Consider the following 9,384-nt stretch of genomic DNA (forward strand, 5'->3'; position numbering starts at 1 on the left):
GACCGGGCTGCGTGTTGTGTGCTTGAGCAAGACACTTTATTTCATGTTGCTCCAGTTCACTCAGCTGTAGAAATGAGTTGCAACATCACTGGTGCCAAGCTGTATCGGCCTTTCCCTTTCCCTAGGATCACATCGATGGCATGGAGAGGAGAGGCTGGTATGCATGGGTGACTGCTGGTCTTCCATAAACAACCTTGCCCGGACTTGTGCCCTGGAGGGTAACTTTCTAGGTGCAATCCCATGGTCATCCCTCTCATCCTTTCATACATATACACATATAAACACAGGCACACATATACATGTATGTATGTTTATATATATATATATATCACTATCATCATCATTTAATGCCTGTCTTCCATGCTGGCATGGGTCAGATAATTTGATACATGGGAAGCCAGAGGACTGTCAAGCTCAACAACACATCTTTAATTCTTTTGATACTAACCTACCTGAGACCATCCTTGGTTCTATGATACAAACTTGCTGTTTAAAAGTGATTTAAATTAACACTTTCAATTAAAACTTCTTATAAGTCTATGTCTGAAACACCATTTTAATGATAGCCAAATTATGTTATTGAGTTCTTCAATATTTTCAAAATTAATTGAAATAAAAGCAATGTATTTCAGGGGGAAAATTGTCACAAAAGGGTGAATAGCCCAAACTTTGTTATTCTCAGGTATATTCTTTCACTGCTTTCAGTTACTGGATGATGGTCATGCTGGAGTACTACCCTTAAGATTTTGGCTGAATGTAGATATAGGCATGGTTGTGTAGCTAAGAAGCTTGCTTCCCAACCATGTGTGAAGTGCTTATATGTACTCTTGTCTAAACATCATGTAGTTGTAAATAAGCATCACTGTCATAAAAGTAAGAGTGTGTCTAATTATGATGAAATAACACCTTGCTTGGAAACAGGTGAGGGTTGGTGACAGGAAGTGTATCTGTAGAAAAATCTGCCTCAACAAATTCCATACGATCCATGCAAGCATAGAAAAGTGTACGTTAAGTGATGATGTCAAACCCAGTATTCTACTTAGAATTTATTTCATCAACCCTGAGAGAACAGAAGGCAAAGCCTACCTAGGTATAAAAGATGTAGGTATCTCTGATAAACTTTCATCTTTAATCACAGATGTCTTTTGTCAGGTCATTAAAACTACTGTTACTGCTACCATCAGCATTACCATCACCACAACTACTATTACCAGTATGAATCTATGGGGGAGGCTGTATGTGGTCACTTGATCTGCTAAATGTAGCAGCCAAATCTCCCTCAATTCATATTCTATCATCTTAAAAATGGGAAGGACAGATTGGAGAATATAGTCTATGATGCATACAAAGTTGGATAGTCATAGCTAGAACATCTCTGTTCCTAGATCTGCTCAATCAAGGAAACAAGAATGATGATCTGGGGTTAAGTGACTGTTAATTACTCACACATCCGTCATCACCACCACAAATACCTTCACTGCCATGACCACCACAACAATCATACAGGAAGACATTTAGACTGTTGCACTCATTGACACAGCATAAGGAAATTACAAGGATGATGATGATGATGCAGAAGACGACGATAACAACAATGATTATGGCGATGACGATGGTGGTAGTGGTAATGGTGATTTATTTGTTGTCAAACAACCAATCAAAGAGCTGAATCAGTGTTGTTTTATTCAATTTTTTTGTCTTCTAAAATCACTTCAAGTGTTAAACATGTTTTCAATAAAGACACAGGAATCAGTTTTGTTTGTTTAATGTCTTGAATACAGAGAGAAGGAGGAGAGAGAAAGAGGAGGGAGAGGGAGAGAAAGAGATTTTTTATTAATTTCAGTCTTAATAACTGCTAGTGAGAACTTTGTAAAAGGCAATTTAACCATTGAGGCAAAGTTTAAAGGGAAATGGATTAGGCAGGCCATTGAGTAAATGAGGAAGAATAAATAAATGAATGAATAAATAAATAAATAAAAGACCTAACACTTTTAATCCCAACCCACATGAGGCCATCTATACTAAAGTCTTTATATTTAACTTAAGATCTCCAAAATTTTATTACAAAGAGAACAACATAAGATTTTAAAGTTGGTTGACATGAGCCATAAGTTCAACAAACACTTGATTTGATAGAAATAGAAATTAAAAATCTCTTTCAAATCACACCCTATTTACTGTCTTATTGGAAGCATACATTGGTTAATGTAGTTAGTCACTTAAATATGTAATGTCTGAGAACATGCACAGGATGGTCATAGCTGGAAAACGTTTGATCACAAGTCTATTGCACCATGGCTAACCTAGAGCTCAATATCAACCAATATATATAATATTTTACTAATCATATATAATAATAATGATGATGATGATGATGAAATATTCTGCTCAATATCATAGATTGGCTTCACGGTTACTTGATCTTAACCAGTCAAGCATGTCCCTTTAGTGGCTGACAATATGTGCATCTTTGATCATGAACACTAGGTGAGAATCATAGCCATGTATTGAGAGGAATTCTTTGGGATTTGAACAATTCACTGCTGGAAACATGAGTGTTTCGTTCAACATCCTTAAGCAACCTTTATCCTGGGACCTTTTGAACAGGATGGGCTACCTGACCTGAAGAAATTCTAATTGGGCCTCACCTGCAAAGTCATGCACTGTTTATCTTGATAAGAAATCACCATGTCGGGCACATATGGTTGTGATGCATGGGTAGTCATGGTGGGTATACTGAGCTTGTATATTTTACCCCAGTGCCACTTTGATGGCATGCACTGCTCTCTCATTCAATAATAATAATAATAATCATGCGATGATTACTGTGATGTGTTTCAGCATGCTGCATTAGGGACTTTTGACTCCCGTTAGTTTTGGTAGGTCCTGCCAACAATATCAATATAGCTGAATGGTCTCTAAGTAGTAAAGTGCAGGAATCTCCAAATTATAGCACTAGATGTAGCTTGTTGTTCATCACAGTAGCAATGGCCAACAAATCCTGCCCAGTACTGAGTAACAACAATAGAGATGGGTGGAAATATTTCAAAATGAACAAAGCTAACAAATCCACTCACATGGCTTTCATCAACTTGAGGCTACAGTAGAAAACACTTGCCCAAGGTGCCATGCAGTGGGACCGAACTCGGAGCCATGTAATTGGAAAGTAAACTTCTTAACCACACAGCCACACCTGCACTGTATCAAAAATTAATTGAAAAACCACATCTGAAGTCTACTCATTAGAAATATAGCAATGAAAGAGCTCAAGTAAATAACACGCAGATAGTTAAAACACAGAAATGATTAATAAATATAAACAGATCTTCTCATTACAGAGATGGGGACGGGGTGAGAGATACAGCCACTAGAACTTTTGATAACAAATCAACTTTTTTTTTTGATATTTTTAAATAAACATTTCAGTTTATCATACTTTTCTGCTCCCCTGCCACTAAAATACTTGCACATGTAAAACAAAACTAAAAAAAAAAAAAAAATGGAAGAAAGAAAGTAAAGCAATGTAAATAATATCCTTTGGCACGAGAAAAGGAGATTCTGTTAGAATAACAGACATAAGAGATTAGAGTTAAGAGATTACTGAGGACTTCGACCAACTGGAATTCATGGCGCAAATGAAGGGGTTTTGTTGTGTGCTAGGGGTCTGTGAAAAACAGCATGCCTTATAAAGTTATAAAACTTTTAGGAAGTGAGTCCCAAGTGAGTTTCAAGGGAACGTTTCCTTCAGTCCTCAGTCATAAAATTCAAGCTTTATAAAAATCCCTTGCCTAATGTTGGTAATAATTCAATAATAAGCAAATAAATTTACTTTCCTACAAATTAATAACAAACAAAACATTATATGTGATATATCTTCATGTCATTTAGTTCGTTTTAGCCATAATGTCTAAGATTATGCTGAAGCATAGGTACATTTTACACACATACACACACATCTTCATCATCATCATTTAATATCTGTTTTTCTATGCTGGCATGGGTTGGGCAGTTTTAACAGGAACTGGCAAGCCAGAGGACTGTACCAAGCTCTACTACCTGCTTTGGCATGGTTTCTATGACTGGACACCCTTCCTAATGCCAACTAGTTTACAGAGTGTACTGCACACATCTTACATGGAACTAGTACCAGTGAGGTCACCAAGTCACTTGCAAGACAAAGACTACTCAACTAAGGGAAGTAGTAGTATTGAGGGAAATGGCTTTGGGTCAGGTGATCAGAAGCTACACACACACACACACACATTTCTTAGGAGGGTCATTTTACTAATAAGTAACATATAGAGTGGTTCATTTTCACATCTTTCTATTATTTCTAATTTAAGCACAAGGCTAGCAATTTTGAGGGAAGGAGGCTTTTTGATACCACTGACCCTAGTATTTGATGGGTACATTATTTTATTGACCACATAAGGGTGAGTAAAGCTAACCTTGGTGAGACTTGAACCTAAAACAGAAAGAGTTGTAATTAAAATACTTCAAGGAATTTTGTTTGATACTCAAATGACAGTGACAATACACCAACTTCTTAATAATAATAATAATAATAATAATAATAATAATAATAATAATAATTCTTTCTACTATAGGCACAATGCCTGAAACTTGGAGGAGGGGACTAGTCGATTATATCGATCCCAGCATTTCACTGGTAATTTATCAACCCCGAAAGGATGAAAGGCAAAGTCAACCTTGGCAGAATTTGAACTCAGAACATAGCAACAGGGGAAATACCTCTAACCATTTCATCCAGCGTGCTAACGATTCTGCCAGCTCTCTGCCTTAATAATAATAAATATTAATAATAATAATAATAATAATAATGATAATGATGATGATCTCAAATTTTGGCACAAAGCCAGCAAGTCTGGAGAAAGAAGTAAGTTGATTACATCGAGCCCAGTGTCAAACTGGTACTTATTTTATCAACCTTGGTGGAATTTGAACTCAGAACGTAAAGATGGAATGTAATAATAATAATAATAATAATAATAATAATAATGATGATGATGATGATGATGATGATGATAATTCTTTCAACTACAGGCACAAGGCCTGAAATTTTAAGGGAGGAGATAGGCAATTGCATTGACCCCAGTATTCAACTGGTACTTATTTTATTGTCCCTGAAAGGATGAAAGGTACAGTTGACCATGGTAGAATCTGAACTCAAAGTTAGGTGGCAATACTGCTAAGCATTTTGCCCAGCATGCTAATGATTGTGCCAACTTGCCACTGTAATAATAATAATAATAATAATAATAATAATAATAATAATAATAATCATTTCTACAATAGACTGACAGACTCATTACTAAGCTAGATAAAATGCTTAGCAGCATTTTTTTTCGTCTCTTGATGTTCAGAGTTCAAATTTTGCCAAGGTCGACTTTGCCTTTCATCCTTTCAATGTCAATAGAATAAGTACCAGTTGAACACTGGGGGTCGATATAATCAGCTAACACCACCCCTCAAAGCTGCTGACCTTGAGCGAAAATTAGATTATTATTATTATTATTAAGAACATTTGGAAATCTTTACCAACTGGGAATGAGTTAAATGTTTTGGTGCATGTCGGTGTAGTCAGAGAAGTAGGGTTGTAGACATACCCGATCCCCTCCCACCTATGCTGCAGCTATTAGTAATGAATGCTGACAGACTGGTAATAATCTCTGCTTCATCTACCATCCCTTCCCACCCACCACCTCTTTATATATATAAACCAAACAGATGTATAAAGTGAAATTGCAGCTGCTGCTTAGAATTGAACTGGTTCACATGACTTTGAACACCAAAGTTTATTGATGATTAAGTCACACTAGTAAGCAAGGGAACACGTACATGGTCATTCAGTCTGCTAGAAACAGGAGCCGAATCTTTCTTGTTTGTTATGTGCTGAGGGTTGATTTAATGGATAAAACCCTCCACTAGGACCAATGACTATGTATCAGTGCCAGCCTATCTGTGAGCCACTGAGGGAGCCTATATGTGGTCACTCCATCTCTAGAAATAGCATCTAAATCTCCCTCAAATCATATTGTTCCATCTTTACAAAGGACAGATAATGTGGTTCTAGGTTCCCTGCACAATGGAAAAAGATGGGATGATCATGGTTGGAATACCTATCTTTTGATTACAGGTCAGTTTGTCTGACTGGTGACTAAATGGTTTGTTACTGAAGAACAAGGCCAGCAATTTTGATGGGGGAAGAAGTAATCGATACAAGTGATGAATGGCAAAGTTGACCTTGGCAGTATTTGAACTCGGGATATAGAGAGTCAGAACAGATGCTTTGAAGCGTTTTATCTCTGATGCTCTAATGATTCAGCTAGCTCATACCACCTCTGATCTAGGACTGAATAACAACAATGAGTGATACAGGAAAAAACAAAAAACAAAGGAGCTTCTACCAGGATACTCAGTCCACTAGAAATAACAGTCAAATAACCACAAAAACATTCCACAATTTAAATTTTGTCCAGAATCTGTAACTGAACCAGTTCACTGCTCATAACTTTAAATCTTAAAGCCTTCGTCATTACCACCAGGTCACATAAAATTGAAGCTGTCAATATTACTACCAAGTCACATGATCTTGAGGTCATTGACATCACTACCAAGTCACATGATTTATGAGGATATTTCAGGACAAAGAACAAGCTTGTATTTGGTTGCTCAGCTTGCAAAAACTAGCAGCCAAATAGCCTTATGCTGAATCTCCTCAAGAACTACAATAAGGGGACACATGTTTGTGGAATGCTTGGTCACTTGCATGTTAATTTTATGAGCAGGCTGTTCTGCTGATCGGATCAACTGGAACACTAGTCATCATAACCAACAGAGTGCCATGTATAGCCTATATTCTACATTTACACCCAATACTATACAGTACCACACAACATTGTAGTCCTCCACAGCTTCAACTTGTACTTCATTACTATAAAGGGTGAATGGTAAAGACATGCATCATCGATGCATTGCTGGACATATTCCTTTTTATGCCTGACCTGAAGTTGTTTTGGTCACACCATTGACTTGTTAATGCTGTAACACTGACCCATTTTTACTAGTTGAGTGGACTAAAGCAACATGAAATAATGTACTTTGTCCAGACACAATACACCTTCTGGACTGGGAATTGAACCCATGACTTTATGATTGAGAGCCATGGATTCATCAAATGACTAAACCAAATATGTTCTCTATACATCAATACTAAAATGCATCACAATTTCTACAAACACCTCATAAAAATTGCCTCTTGCATTAAAAAAGAATTGGGTAGACAGAGACTACGAAGAAGCCTGTTACACAAACTGTCTCTAATGAGTCATGTTTTTTTATGTTTTTCTTTACCCTAACTCCTTAAGTCTCAGAGCTCCTACCCTGTAAAAACAGGTTATGGGGGCTGCCCTTCCTCCTGTGACTAAACCAAAAAGAATTTTCTCTTTTTTTTTTTTTAAACCTATGTCTCACTGCCACATAGCACCATACTTCTTTACATGTATCACACAGTCTGCTTTTTGCATAGGAAAAGCAAACCCCCCCAAACACATTTTTTTTATAAAAACAAAACTGCTCCCTTCTATTCCTTTCTTATTTGAGCAACAGTGATGAAAACGGTAGGGGCAGATACAGGGGGAAGTTATGCATGGGTATGGTATTCTCCTACTTTTCATCTCTCAAAGAGAGAGAGAGAGAGAGAGAGAGAGAGAGGAGCAGCTTATAACATCTAATCCAGACATGGGCAATCTTTAGTGAGAAGTGGGCTGCAGGAGACATTGCTCATTATTAAGCAGGCTGCACTACCCCAAAAATTCAAGTTAATTTTTTTGTTGGTATGCCACTCGTAAAGCCCCTCAGACCAAAGGTTGCCTCTGACTGGTCTAATCCCATTTTAGATTAAGACTTTAATCTCTTGGACCTTAGTGTTCCTCTAGCCCCTAATATTCATTTCCCTCTCCATCAAGCAACTGCATGTTCACTAAAAACAAAGGTCAGTGATATAATTATATATCAAATCACAAGCAATGGAACTTATCTAATCTCCAAGCATACAAAATGGATATTCAATGCTAACAACTTGATGGTTATAACACGATATATCACAGCAGGTGCATAGCAAATAGGATATCGGATATTTAACAGCAACAGCAGCATGCTGGATGGCCATGGGACAGGATTTTAACGATTAAAAACATTCTTTACTGATAACATCAACAATAATAATGATAATAATAAAGTAAAATATTGTCAAGACACCTATTTCAGGCTGACATGAATAAAATAATTTAAAAGTTTGTTGTTATTGTTGTAACAGCAGTTGTTATGGCATGATTCAAATGAGTGGAGCAGAGCAGCCACGCCCACACTACCTCAGTGAAAATTTCTATAACTCAGATTAACAAAGGAGGCTCTATGTAGTCACTTGCCAGGCTAGAAGCAGCAGTCAAACCATTAAAAACCACATACTGCTGTTTTGAGAAAATAAAAAAAGGAAGTTTACACTGGATAATGTACATCTAGAGTCATCATCATCATTTAACATCCGTTTTTCATGCTGGCATGGGTTGGATGGTTTGACTGAAAGCTGGTAAGCTGGGGAGTTGCACGAGGTTCCAACCTGATTTGGCATGGTTTCTACAGCTGTATGACCTTCCTAATGCTGACCATTAAAAAAAAGTAGCCATAGATGGAATCTATTTGGCCATAGGTCCACTCAATCTACAAATGCAAGCTCATGAGGGAGCCTCTATGAGTTTGCTTGACTACTAGAAACTGCAGCTGAATCATGTGATGCCTTAATAAAATAGGACACATTGAATAATTTGATCCTAGATACACTGTGACTGACAAAGAAAAAAAAAACGATGGAATGGTCATGGTTGGAATATTTTTGATTACAAATCTGCTCAGAGTGAACTTGGGGTTAAACAACACACTAACATTATCATCATCATCATCGTTTAATATTCACCTTCCATGCTGGCATGGGTTGGACGGTTTGACAGGAGCCGGCCAGGGAGAAGACTACACCAGGCTACTGTGTCTGTTTTGGCATGGTTTTTACAGATGCATGCCCTTCCTAACACCAACCACCCCATGGAAAAGATGGAATGCTTTTCACATGGTACCAGCACAGGTGAGGTCACTTGGGGTTTTGTTATTCTGAATTTAGACACTTAACTGTACACATATTTTTATTAGCTCTATCTGAATATAGTACTATTTTACTACTTTACTTGTTTCAGTCATTTGACTGCGGCCATGCTGGAGCACCGCCTTTAGTCGAGCAAATTGACCCCGGGACTTATTCTGTGTAAGCCTAGTACTAATTCTATAGGTCTCTCTTTGGCGAACCGCTAA

General features: G+C 37.3%; 1 protein-coding gene across 5 annotated transcripts in view; it reads right to left on the reverse strand.

The window, feature by feature from the left end:
* LOC106884072 (band 4.1-like protein 5) overlaps positions 1-9,384 on the reverse strand; it is a 233,425-nt gene that overhangs the window by 46,818 nt on the left and 177,223 nt on the right. The gene's annotated exons all lie outside the window — the stretch shown is intronic.

The sequence above is a fragment of the Octopus bimaculoides genome, chromosome 18 (assembly GCF_001194135.2).
Source record: "Octopus bimaculoides isolate UCB-OBI-ISO-001 chromosome 18, ASM119413v2, whole genome shotgun sequence".
In the NCBI taxonomy this organism is placed as follows: domain Eukaryota; kingdom Metazoa; phylum Mollusca; class Cephalopoda; order Octopoda; family Octopodidae; genus Octopus; species Octopus bimaculoides.